Source organism: Prionailurus viverrinus, chromosome B4 (genome assembly GCF_022837055.1).
Source record: "Prionailurus viverrinus isolate Anna chromosome B4, UM_Priviv_1.0, whole genome shotgun sequence".
Lineage (NCBI taxonomy): Eukaryota > Metazoa > Chordata > Mammalia > Carnivora > Felidae > Prionailurus > Prionailurus viverrinus.
The window spans coordinates 116,615,597-116,629,521 of NC_062567.1; the positions used below are offsets into that span (position 1 = coordinate 116,615,597).

Genomic DNA, 13,925 nt, shown 5'->3' on the forward strand with positions numbered 1-13,925 from the left:
TTATTTATACATAATTAATAAATAGATATATACCCAGAAAATCCAAGGCAATCACATATTTCTAGACTAATTAAATTTTCAGAAAGGTAGAAATAAGATTAACCTATAAAAATCTATAGCCTTTCTATAATTAGCAACAACTAATTTTAAAATGTAATAGAGAAGAGAGTTATAATTCATTTCCAATGAAACCTTGAATTACCTAAAAAAAAACCTTAAAAGTATGAAATTTATTGAAGACAACCATATAATTTTAATGAAAGCCATAAAAGATATTCCAAGATAAAAAGATTCAATATTATACAGATATTAAAGCTCCCTAAGTTAAATAATACATGTGATACGATGTTAATCAAAATTCCAACAGGGTATTTTATAGAATTGGCAAGCTAATTCTGAAGTTCATCTATGAGATGTGCCAAAAAAAATCAAGATTCTTAAGAAAAAGGACTTATGTTACCAGATACCAAAATGTACCATAAAGTCACAATATTCGAAATAATTTGGTACTGTGCAAAATAGGCAAATAGATCAATAGAACAGAATTAAAAGCCCAGAAGAAGTCATACATATATATGATCTTAGTATATGATAAATGAGGCATTTAAAACCAGTCAGGAAATGACTGAGTGTTTAATAAATAGTGTTAGGAGGAGTTATCTATTTGGAAAAAATTAAAATTAAATGCTTTCCTCATAGTATGCTTTAAAATAAATTCCAGTTGTTTTTAAAATGTAAATTTTTTGAAAGGATAAAAAATGGGTAAATATATTATAATCTTGGGGGAAGAAAGCTATCTTGATAAAACATAAAACTCAGATACACTATGGTATGACAGAGGACATATAAAGAAGGTCACTTAACTATTGAGAAGAAACTGATGGTTACCAGAGGGGAGGTAGTAGAGGGATGGGTGAATGGGTGATGGAGATTAAGAGCATACTTATCACAAGGAGCACTGGGTGATGTATGGAATTATTGAGTCACTATATTCTACACCTAAAACTAATGTAACACTATATGTTAACCATACTGGAATTTAAATAAAATGTCAGAAAGGAAGTAAATTATGTCAGACAATATTTGCAACTGATATGACAAAATTTTATACCTCATTTTTTACGATGCATACATATACATCTCATTTTATCTTAATTATCTAAACATAGATTAATATTTTATATAAACATATATTTATATAAAGAACCTATCAGTCAATAAGAAACAACCCAGTAGATAGTTGAGGTCTATCCCCATGGCTTAGACCTATAGACTCACATTGTTGAAAATGCCTCATAGAGTAACTATGTGGTTTTGCTTTACTCACAGACCCATTTGTTACATCTGTGGGAAAGAACTACAAGACAGAGTTGCTAAACGTATGAAAGACCAAATGATTAAATACTTTGACCTTAGCTATTGGCATATCCCATAGTCTATTCTTGGGTGTGATAGCTGGGGAAGGAATATGATTTGAACTCATTTATGTTTGCCAGGTGTCTGAAATAGAGAACTAGGCAGATCCATGTACTCTAAACATGGCCCTAAAGAAAATCACTTGAAGAAATTAGATCTCAAAGATGCTAGGTGGGGAAATGTTTGAAGTATGTCATCAGTAATGTCCATATTCAAGTGGAGATAAAGAATTGTGGACTGAATGCAGGACAACTATGAATTAAGCATAGGTTCTTTTTTGTTAATGTTTATTTATTTATTTTGACAGAGAGACAGAGAACACTATGAATCGGGGAGGATCGGAGACAGAGAGAGAAAGAGAGAGAGAGAATCCCAAGCAGATTCCATGCTATCAGCACAGAGCCCAATGTGGGGCTGGATCTCATGAACCATGAGATCACGATCTGAGCCAAAATCAAGGGTCAGAGCTTAACCAACTGGGTGGAGCTTAACCACCCAGATGGCCCAACCATAGTTTCTTTTCAAAAGACCTATCTGGAAGATAAACCCTGACTCAAGCTTTAGAGGAACTACCAAGAACTCCATGGGCAGTGGAAGGAATCACAACATGTAAAATTCCTTAAACAAAAAATGTATTGATTTTAGATAATTTTGTCTAATGTTACACATAATTTTGAAAAACGCTTTACACTGTAGAAAAAGGAAAAACAGTAGAAATCTTCCATCCAGTTAAAAGTAACCCAACTGCAGGGCACATGGGTGGCTCAGGTGGTTAGTGACCAACTTTGGCTCAGGGTCATGGTTCATGAGTTCAAGCCCCACCTTGGGATCTGTGCTGACAGCTCAGAGCCTGGAGCCTGCTTCAGATTCTGTGTCTCCCTTTCTCTCTCTGTCTCTCTTCCACTTACACTCTGTCTCTGTCTTTCTTAAAAAATAAACATTAAAAACAATTTTTAAAAAATAACCCAACTGCTTCAGCGAATGGTGTTGGGAAAACTGGACAACAACGTGCAGAATGAACCTGGACCACTTTCTTACACCATACACAAAAATAAACTCAAAATGAATGAAAGACCTAAACATAAGACAGGAAGCCATCAAAATCCTAGAGGAGAAAACAGGCAACAACCTCTTTGCCCTCGGCCACAGCAATTTCTTACTTGGCATGTCTCCAGAGGCAAGGGAAACAAGCAAAAATGAACTATTGGGACTTCATCAAGATAAAAAGTTTCTGAACAGCAAAGGAAACAATCAGCAAAACTAAAAGGCAACTGACAGAATGGGAGAAGATACTTGCAAATGACATGTCATATAAAGGGCTAGTATCCAAAATCTATAAAGAACTTATCAAACTCAACACCCAAAAAACAAATAATCCAGTGAAGAAATGGACAAGACATGAAAAGACACTTCTCCAAAGAAGACATCCAGATGGCTAACAGACACATGAAAAAAATGCTCAACATCACTCATCATCGTCAGGGAAATGCATATCAAAAGCACAATGAGACACCACCTCACACCCAACAGAATGGCTACAATTAACAACTCAGGCAACAATAGATGTTGGTGAGGATGTGGAGAAAGAGGAGCCCTTTTGCACTGCTGGTGGGAATGCAAACTGGTGCAGCCACTCTGGAAAACAGTATGGAGGTTCCTCAAAAAATTAAAAATAGAACTACCCTACAACCCAGCAATTGCACTACTAGGTATTTATCCCAAGGATACAGGAATGCTGATTCGAAGGGGCACATGCACCCCAATGTTTACAGCAGCACTATCAACAATAGCCAAAATATGGAGAGAGCCCAAATGTCCATCAACAGATGAATGGATAAAGAAGATATGGTATATATATACAATGGAATATTATTCAGTGATCAAAAAGAATGAAAATTTTGCCATCTGCAACAATGTGGAACTAGAGCGTATTATGCTAAGTGAAATAAGTCTGTCAGAGAAAGACAAATACCATAGGATTTCACTCATATGTGGAATTTAAGATACAAAACAGATGGGGCATCTGGGTGGCTCAGTCTGATCTCTTAAGTGTCTGACTCTTGATCTCGGCTCAGGTCATGATCTCACAGTTTGTGAGTTTGAGCCCCCCATCCAGCTCTGTGCTGATGGCCTGGAGCCTGCTTGGGATTCTGTCTCTCCTTTTCTCTGCCCCTCCCCAACTTGTGTATGCATGCTCTCCCTCTCTCTCTCTCTCTCTCTCTCTCTCTCTCTCTCTCTCTTTCTCTCTCTCTCAAAATAAATAAACATTTAAAAAAAGGTTTTTAAAAAGATACAAAGCAGATGAATATAGGGGGATCTGGGTGGCTCAGTTGGTTAAGTGTGCAACTTCAGCTCAGGTCATGATCTCACAGTTTGTAGGTTCGAGATCTATGTCCGGCTCTGTGCTGACAGCTCAGATCCTGAAGCCTGCTTCAGATTCTGTTTCCCTCTCTCTCTGCCCCTCCCTCCACCTCTCAAAAATAAATAAACATTGAAAAAAAAACAGATGAACATAAGGGCAGGGAAGCAAAAATAATATAAAAAGGGCATTATAAAAAGGGTAAAGGGCATTAAGGAAGACACTTGTTGGGATGAGTACTGGGTGTTATAGGTAAGTGAGGAATCACTAAATTCTATTTCTGAAATTATTATTACACTATATGTTAACTAACTTGGATTTAAATCTTAAAAAAATAAATAAAGTTTAGTTAATAAATAAATAAATAAATAAATAAATAAATAAATAAATAATAAAAATAACCCACCTGATGGGGCACCTGGCTCAGTCAGTTAAGCGTCCGACTTTGGCTCAGGTCATGATTTCACAGTTCATGAATGCAAGCCCTGCGTCAGGCTCTGAACTCACAGGACAAAGTCTGCTTGGATCCTCTGTAACCCTCTCTATCTGCCCCCCTCCCACTCACACACACTCTCTCAAAAATAAACAAAAATAAAATGTTGAGATACAAATCAAGTTAATAAAACAATGAGACATCAATTTTTGACCATCACCCTAAGTCAGAAAATGCCAAGGGCCTGCAATTTTACCCTACCTGCAAGCTAACAAGTTAGCTTACCACAGCGTTATACACATTTTGACAGAAGACTATAAAACACCCTAAAAACAAAAAAGTGCTCTGGTGAGTGAATACATGTATAAAATCTGGTTGGTGCTTATGTTCCTAATTGAAAACAATTAATTTGCATTCTGGCATATACATCAGTCTCTTAGAAGTTTGGTTAGTATGAGTCAATTGCCAAGTATATGATCAACTCTGAATATTGATTAACTGACACAGTAAAATCCTTGAACTTGCAAGTCTGGGAACAGAGTCAGGACTCGTAGTGATTACACCAAGGTATGGTCAACCTGATGAACAGTCAGTCCTTCCCAAAGACATCTATCTCTCTGGCCCCTTGCACATCTTCATTAAACCAAAACATTTTCACCTGTTCCTCCCTTGAGATCATTTTCATCCCCTATGATTATCAGTCAATTCCAGTTTGTTAGTACCTGTTAAAAAGTATCATCCAAACTTGAACATACTATTATAGATACAATCTCAACAATACAGAATATATCATACATACCGGACCCTATTGCATGAATGTACCCTAAATATGAACTTTTTCTCCAGCTGTTGTACTTGTAGAACCCTATCACATTTGTATTTAACTCCCTAATCCCCAAGTCTTCTTCACAGGTGGAAGGAAGCAGATGAGAGCTTGTGCTGTGAAATCAAACTTCCTAAGTTTGAATTTTTGCTCTGCCGTGTGCTGAGTGTAATGCTGGGAAAGTTATGAATGTCTCTAAACCTTAATTTTCCTACCTGTAAAATAAGAGTGATAATAAGAATACTTAATTCCAAGGGTTGTTGTGAGAGGATTAGGTAAGTTACCTCAGGAGAAATACTTGGTACAATTCAGGCTATTTATTTCCCATGCATCCCACTGGGTAGACATCATTTTATCTAATTCCCACAGGAATGCTATGATGTTTACATTACTGCATCCATTTTATAGATGGGTAATCTTGAGGTTCATCCAGTTTAAGTATTAGGTCAAAAAGGTGCTAAGTAGCAGAGCCAGGGTTGTAATAAGACCTGCCTGACTCCAAAGACCAAGTTCTGTTTCTTGCACAATTTAGGGGCATTCTTCCCCTTCCTGTATTTCTACATTTTTTAGGTTTTCACACACTATAAAAAGGAGGTTAAGAGTACAGGCTTCCAAGGCAGACTGCCTTGTTGGATGATCTTGAACAAGTTAATCTTTATATGATCTGAGACAAGTTACTTAACTTCTCCAAGCTTTAGTTTCCCCATCTGTAAAATAAAGATTTTTAATAGCAATACCTACCTCAGAGATTTCAGGAATAATTAAATGAGATACCATATAACACAATGCCAACCCATTGGCTATTATGTAACAGATGTTAGCTGTACTAATCCCACTCCAATTCACCTTGCTATTTCCAGCCAAGTCTACTTAAGAAACCTTCTAGAGTGTTCCCAGGGATCTGCATCAAATTTACAAAATATCTCTGAACTTTCCTAAATACATACTTTCCTATATCTAAGATATGTCAGATTACATCTAGAGTTTTTTTCCTCAGTTCTATGAACTCTGGATGATACGATTGAAAAGAGGGAGAAATAAAGGGCATCATAACCCATAAAATGCATTAGATCCAGGAATAACAGAAAGCTGACCAGCTATGACTCATCAAGGGTAAGTTCCATCAGTTCCTACTGCTATACCACAATTCACTTCCCATACTGCTCAGCCCTATATATTTATCTCTTGCAACTCAGTTTTGAGGGCATTTGATTACAAAATGTTCTTTTGTATATCAACCCAGCTGCCAGGAGCTCCCCCTGGCCCCACACTCAACAAAATTCGTTCAAATAACTAAGCTTTCCATATTTCAAGGCTGAAGGAAAAGGAACTCGTAAGTTTTGTGGGATAGTTATTACTGTCCCCATTTTAGTGGGGCTTCTCAAGGCCATTATTCTGTATTTGTATTTGTACTTTACTGACAATCACAGAGCTGTTTAGGGGTGGAAATCTTCCACAATGCCACTCCAGATAGAAATAGCCCATGGGCTGTAACAGCAACGCCTCCAAACTGGTCCTCATGCTACCCACCTCAGTTTTACAGTATCTTCTTGTCTCCTAAATTTTATTCTTTTTAATCAAGGCACTTTTTGCTACCTAAATAAATTTAGAAAATACTAGTCTAAACAGTAATAGGTGTGAAATTACAGGCTTTAGACACCACGTATATATTATGCATAGGTTGTTTCAAGTGCTATTTCAAGTAGGTAGATGTAGCTTATTCCATGATTCATTGTTTTCTGAAATTAGTAGCTGTGCACATACACGTATCTGTGGGATTGTATTCAGAGATTTTATTAAGTCTTCTCTCCATAGAGACAACTGAAGAATCTTAAGGTGGATTTGCAATTTAAAAGAAGCCATTAGCTAACACCAGGTACTGTGAAACTCCATTTTGTGCAGGAAGACAACGCAACCTAAGAACATTATAAATAGGAATCTAGAGTAAGCCCAAATTTTCAGTCCAGAGAAGGATGGAAAGGAAAATTTATTCTCAGTGGCCTTTATGGGACCTAGACTTCCATGTGAATCACAGACTGAATAAACTTGGGTTTTTCCATTTGAGAAGACCTTACTCTTCTAAATGCACTTTCTATAAAAAGTATGCATTGGACAATAGAAATTAAAGGTATCAGGAAAGCCTTTTTTATTAATCATACTTATTTTTAATTTAGATCCTTTTTTTCTCCAAAATAATAAACATTACATTTATCAAAAACATAAGAGGGTAAACTGTCTTTAATGAACAATTATCAGATGGTGAAAATCAATTATTATATGGGCTCCATGCAAAATATTATAAAAGATGCATAAGGGCAGATGCTGTCCCTGAAACACCTAAATAAGCACATTTCCATAAACACATATGGTGTAGGAGCTCTCATACACATACCTCAGTGTTTGTACCAAGTTAAATAATTCAAGATGGTGTAACCAGCTTACAGAAATGTGATAAAAACACTTCCAATAAATTGGATTCTTGCCATGACAAATAACCTAAGCAAAAGAAACAACACCAATAAAACCCACCGAGACAAGAGAAGGTGGAGAAGTTCCCCAAACTGAAAGGTTCAGTATTTATTGGCAAAAACTCAAATTCCAAGATGTTACTAACCTATACCTTCTGTTTCCACCAACAAATATATCTTAAAGAAACAACATAAATTGTCACGTATAAATGGTTGCTGGCCTTCAAACAGTATTTGTCACTATATGACTCAACCTCAGCCAGCACTATGGCTGACACCAAGAGCTTTGTGAAACTTCCTTTGCAGAATTTCCTTAGAGACTGACCACTCACCTCACAAGAACATGTGTTCCTTTAGTTTTTAATCACTCCCAGGCTTTATGAGGTGAATTGCCTAAATGATTAGGAAGGCTTTGGAGAGTCAAAGACAAACATCTCCAAATGAAAATATTGCTTTGCTAGAAATGTACATTTTTTTAAAGTTTATTTATTTTTTTTAGTAATCTCTACACCCTATGTGAGGCTCAAACTCACAACCGCGAGATCGAATCACATGCTCTTCCAACTGAGCCAGCCAAGACGTGTACATTTTTAACAGGAGACAAGAAGCATTCTGATAAGCTTTTAGAGGGAAAGAAGTGGGGGGGTAGGAGTGGGGGTAGGGAAAGGAGCCCACTGGAGGAAAAATTGGGAATGGGAAGAAGACCTAACAATTGTAAGCATTTATGCGCCAAATGTGGAAGCACCCAAATATATAAGTCAATTAATCACAAACAGAGAATGAGAAAGAAATTGTGGTGTTATTTACTCTACTTCCCTTTCAGGGATTCAAAGCAGGTATCAATGTACTAAAAGTTGTATGGATACACTGCAGGAAAGGAACTTATTTAACTTGGTTTAACATATCCTTTCTCAAACTGACTTGATTGCAAATCCCCTTCTCCATGTAGCAACCTTCAACATCCCAATTCTACAGGATGCGTTTTAGGAATACAGTAGCCTAAGACAGCTGCAAGGTGGTCCCCAGTGATTCTCACCTTCTGGCACTCCCATCTTTGTGTAGTCTCCTCCCACATTTAATAGAGTCAACTTGTATAATGAAAATGATATTGCAGAAATGATAGAGCATAACTTTTGAGGCTGGGCCATTAAAGACATTGCAGCCTTCACCTTGCATTCACTTGCATTGCTCACTCTGGGAAAAGCCAGCCATCATGTCATGAGGACACACAAGCTGCCTGTGGAGAGGCCCACATGTGGAGGAACTGAGCACCATGTGAGCAAGCCATCTTGGAAGTGAATCCTGCAGTCCCAGTCAAGACCTCAGATGACTCCAGCCCCAACTGACAACTTGACTGCAACCACAGGAGGGACCCTGACCCAGAAGCACCCAGCCAAGCCAGTCCTGAATTTCAAACCACAGAGACTATAAGATATCATAAATAATTTTTGCTGTTTAAGCCACTAAGTTTGGGGATAACTTGTTATGCAGCAATAGATAACTAGTACAGGGAGTATTAACATGAAGCATTTGGTATCAGTCATTTTGGTTTGTCATTTAATCAGCATGAAGCTGTAGTGTGGAATATGTTTGTACATTATTCTACCTCTCTAGACATAGTTAATTGCTTAAGGATAGACTCATACCTAAAGCCAAGCCAATCAGAGTCATTCCTTAGGATTTCTGTAACTGAAGCTGAACAAAGAGATTTATTCTCTGGTAGTAAGGCCAAGAGATATGAGACTCAGGAGCTGCCAGTGGCCATATTTCATGCTGTGTAGAGACAGCTTTTCTAAGAGAAAGAATTTGGCAACACAGAGTGAAGTGGGGTTGAGAGATTGAGAAAAAATTACCCATAAGCATTTTGGTCCCTAGTTCCAGTGACCACTGATATTACCTGCCCCTCACCCTTCTCATTGTGAGCCTTCCAATAAATTCCCTTTTTGCCTAAGTTGATTTAAGTTGATTTTCTAAACTATGCCTCCAAAAGAATCTTTTTTTTTTCCAGAATCTTTCCAAGAATCTTGACTGATATTCCCACATAACTTCATGCTTTACTAACACAGCACTGGTAACACTGGGCTGTAATTGCTATTGCTTATCTACCTTCCTGTCCACAGAAAGTGATGTTCAAGTTCACAGCATTCTGCCCTTCTCTGGAAACTGCACTCAAAAGACAGGGTAGGAATCTGACAATCACGTCTGTATCTCATAATCTTGGGCCCTGAACCGGAGTTGATTCTTCCCTCAGGGAGGACCAATCAGATTCTCCCTCTATGAATTTGGAACTGATACCCACAGAGACTGGACATAGAAACCCCTTCACACTAGCAAGAGTACTCTCAGAGAAGGTGGTTAACCAGCAGGTAAAGTGCCCGGAGCAGCCTTAGTCCCCATCTCTTCTGTGAATTCTCTAAGAACCTCTAGTATTCTTCCAACAAGCTTACAAAGTCATTTGGCTTCCTAAAGTCAAAGAAACTTCATGAATACATGCCCTCACCTACTGCAGTCCCCATGTGAGCAGGCACCACTTGTTCACCATCATATCTCCAAAGCCAGCAAGCCCTACTACACAGTCAGAACTCACTAACTACTGTATTTCATGAATGACTAAAGCTCACTGAACTCAGTGGGAGATGTTCTTCTTCCCACCTAGATGGGTAAATATTACTTGTCTTTACTCTCCTGTCTTCAAGGCCCTGAACTCCTCTGTCCTGGCCTTGGTTCTCCCTGTTCTGTCAGCTATAGGGACCAATGAGTAGTTTGTAGGCAGTACATCACATCCCTGATCAAGGATGCATTTTAGATGCTAGAGATCCCAGACCTCCCATAATCCAAGAAGCTTTACCTTTACTTCATGCCCAGGGTCACCAGTACTTTCATCCTGTTTTTACTGTCCATCTCATCTATGCTAAGCTAGGACCATTCTGACCAGATGGTTTCCATGGCCAAAGCTGGTTTTATCCTGACAATGTCATGGTTCCAGCAGGCTCTGATTCTTAGGTCTTATTATTCCTCTGGTCTTTGCTTGTTAGCATCACCTCATTGCTTTTGATGGGAAACAATGAGTTTCAGGGAAATTTCCACCTTTAATAGAACCATCTCTCTGAGAACAGATCTTGTATATGAATAGGAAAAGAAGAGTTGGTGGAGAATGGAAAAGAACATGGGGATTATAAATCAAGTTCAGGAACTTCAATTACAAGAAGAGACCCTAAGAAGTTGTGGCTAACAGAGGAAAAAGAAGCAAAGTCAATTGTTGAATTGACTGCCTAAAATTCATTCTCCATTTTCTCCTGTTTCTAAAAGAACCCAGAGTTTCCTCTTGGGAGCTGCTGCTCCTCTGTGCTTAGCTAAGGATGGAATTGATACCTCTTTAGCTCCAGATCCAAAAAGCCTGAGCCAATCACCTGTTACCTCAGTGATCTATCATCATGTGGCATTTCTCTGTCACAGCAACTGATGAGCACATAACCTAAACTGCTATAATCAGAATGAAGCCCAGCATTTTCTTTGGTATTTGGAGGAGAAAATCTATCTTTCTCTGACATGAAAGAAATATGTACACCCAGAAGCTGTTGGCAGCCATCCTGCACCCCTGAGGGCAGGCAAACTTTGGGTAAAGCTGGCACCATGAAAGGTGGAGTTGAAAATGAAAATGAACTGGGGAAGAGGTGGCTGGCTGGCTCAGTCAGTTGAGCATTCGATTCTTGATCTCAGGGTCCTGAAGTAGGGGCTCCACGCTGGGGGTAGAGTTTACTTAAAAAAAAGAAAAGAAAAGAAAACTAAAGAAAAAAAAGAAAACAAGCTGTCCTGGGTGACATCTTTGAGCTCCTAGTTCAAATTAATCTGGAAGCCCATTCTACCTCTGGACTTTGAGTTTCATAAGCCAATAAATTCTAAGAGGTTACATTTTGAGTTCAGTTTTCTGATACTTAAACTCTAAAAAGTATGAACATGAGGGCTAACTAGCAATCACCACATGCAAAGTTCTGGGCAGAACCATAAAGATGGTCTTCTACTAAAGAAAGAACTTTTTCACAGTCTCTCAGCCCTGCTCCTCAGTAGGTAAAAACCCACTGGTTTTAAAAGGGTGGACTTAGAACCCCAGAGTTGACAGAAACTCATAGAATAGCTGAAATGCGTATAATAACTCTAAAGCTTAACAGCAAAAAAATGCCTTGTAATTTGGGCTATATTTAAAGTTGCCACATCTAGTATGCTTTATTTAAAGCAAATAAAAATTTACTAGCTGAATTTACTTCCAAATTTAATTGCTGGGAACTAACAGAGGCTACTACCTTCTACTGAACTATAGAGAATTTAGGAGTATCTTGGGTTTGTCCAGTTTGGGGAAGGGAGTTTTTGAGGAGTAAAAAAAAAAGGGGCGCCTGGGTGGCGCAGTCGGTTAAGCGTCCGACTTCAGCCAGGTCACGATCTCGCGGTCCGGGAGTTCGAGCCCCGCGTCGGGCTCTGGGCTGATGGCTCAGAGCCTGGAGCCTGTTTCCCATTCTGTGTCTCCCTCTCTCTCTGCCCCTCCCCCGTTCATGCTCTGTCTCTCTCTGTCCCAAAAATAAATAAACATTGAAAAAAAAATTAAAAAAAAAAAAAAAGAATTTCAGCACTATAGGAAAATAAACAAAGTCATTTGTTTTCCTGAAATCCCAGCAAGCTGGAAGCAAGGTAGAATGCGTGTGTCCTTCTAGTGAACTTTCTCCCACAGACCTGCATTTGATCCCTCTCTGGGTGTGTTCCACTTTTCCTGCATCACAGCCTTTGATAAAGTTGGCCTCATGAAAGGTTGTACCTAGTGACCACTTGAGGAGAGTGATGCTGCATCAGGCTGTGCAGAGACTGGGCAAGGCTCTCAGAACCCAGGCAGGCCTTTTATCCATCCAGCCCTGGTTCCATTCCCTTCACCAGTGCCCTCCAGCTCATCTTTCCATTCTCTGCTGGGACCTTGATCCAAATAGTATCTGTGATTTCCCCCTTATTTCCAACTTCTTCTTTTCTTCTGACTCTTCCATTTAATCTATAAACATGCTCAAATTGCTCCCCTCCAAAGGAAAGAAAAGAGAGGAGGGGGAAAAGGGAGGGAGAAAAATAGAAAAGATAATCCTCCTAGGGGCGCTTGGGTGGCTCAATGGGTTAAGCATCTGACTCTTGATTTTGGCTCAGGCCATGATCTCGTGGTTCATGAGTCTGAGCCCTGAGTCAGGCTCAGTGCTGACATCATGGAGCCTGCTTGGGACTCTCTCTCTCTCCCTCTCTCTCTCTGCCTCTCCTCTCCTCGTGCCTTTCCCCCACCTCCAAAATAAATAAATAAACTTTAATATATATTTAAAAAGAAAAGACCCTCCCATACAGATTGAATAGTGCCCCACCCCGTCCCCGCAAATTCATGTCTACCTAGAACCTCTACCTAGAACTTCAGAATGTGACCGTATTTGGAAACAGGGTCTTTGCAGATATAATTAGTTAAATTAAGATGAGGTCATACTGGATCAGAGGGAGCCCTAATCTAATAACCAGTATACTTATAAGAGAAAACAGAGGCCCAGAGGATACACACAGGGAGAATATCACGTGAGACACAGGCAAAAATTGGAGGGATGCTCAAGGAATGTCAAAGATTGCCAGCAACCACTGGAAGCTAGGAAGAAGCAAGAAAGGATCCTCCTCTAGAGCCTTCAGAGAAAGTGTGGCCCCACCAACACCTTGATTTCAGGCTTCTAGCCTCCGGAACTACATGAATAAATTTCTGTTGTTTGAAGACACCCAGTTTGTGGTAATTTGTTATGGTACCCCCTAGGAAACCAATACACTTCCCATTTGCTTATTTTTCTTCTTGCTCATCTGAATTTTCTAATTTTTCTACAATCAACATGGATTATTTGGACAACAAAAGGTTAAAAATTGATCCTGCACCCCCTTGCTCCTTCCCTTCCCTCAAGGTTGTCTATCTCACTGTCTCTATTTGCTCTCCTCTCAAACACTTCTCAATCTACCCACTGCTCTGGCTTCTGCCCCCACCAGCCCAATGAAACTGCCCCCAGCAAAGTCTCCATGCTGCTAAATCCCCCAATTTTTAACTTTCTTATTGGCTATCTCTGACACATCTGTCAAATATTCTTGCCTTCTTAAAAAGCTCTCCCTCAAATACAAATCAAAACCACACTGAGATACCACCTCACACCAGTCACAGTGGCTAAAGTGAACAAATCAGGAGACCATAGATGTTGGAGAGGATATGGAAAAACGGGAACCCTCTTGCACTGTTGGTGGGAATGCAAACTGGTGCAGCCACTCTGGAAAACAGTGTGGAGGTTCCTCAAAAAATTAAAAATAGATCTACCCTATGACCCAGCAATAGCACTGCTAGGAATTTACCCAAGAGATACAGGAGTGCTTGATGCATAGGGGCAC

The 13,925-nt window shown here is 39.2% G+C and overlaps 1 non-coding gene across 1 annotated transcript; it reads left to right on the forward strand.

Moving 5' to 3' along the window:
* Positions 1 to 1,239: 1,239 nt before the first annotated feature.
* Positions 1,240 to 1,370, forward strand: LOC125171443 (small nucleolar RNA SNORA18). The gene has a single exon (XR_007154348.1). It is a non-coding gene; the product is annotated as a small nucleolar RNA SNORA18 (small nucleolar RNA).
* Positions 1,371 to 13,925: the final 12,555 nt, after the last annotated feature.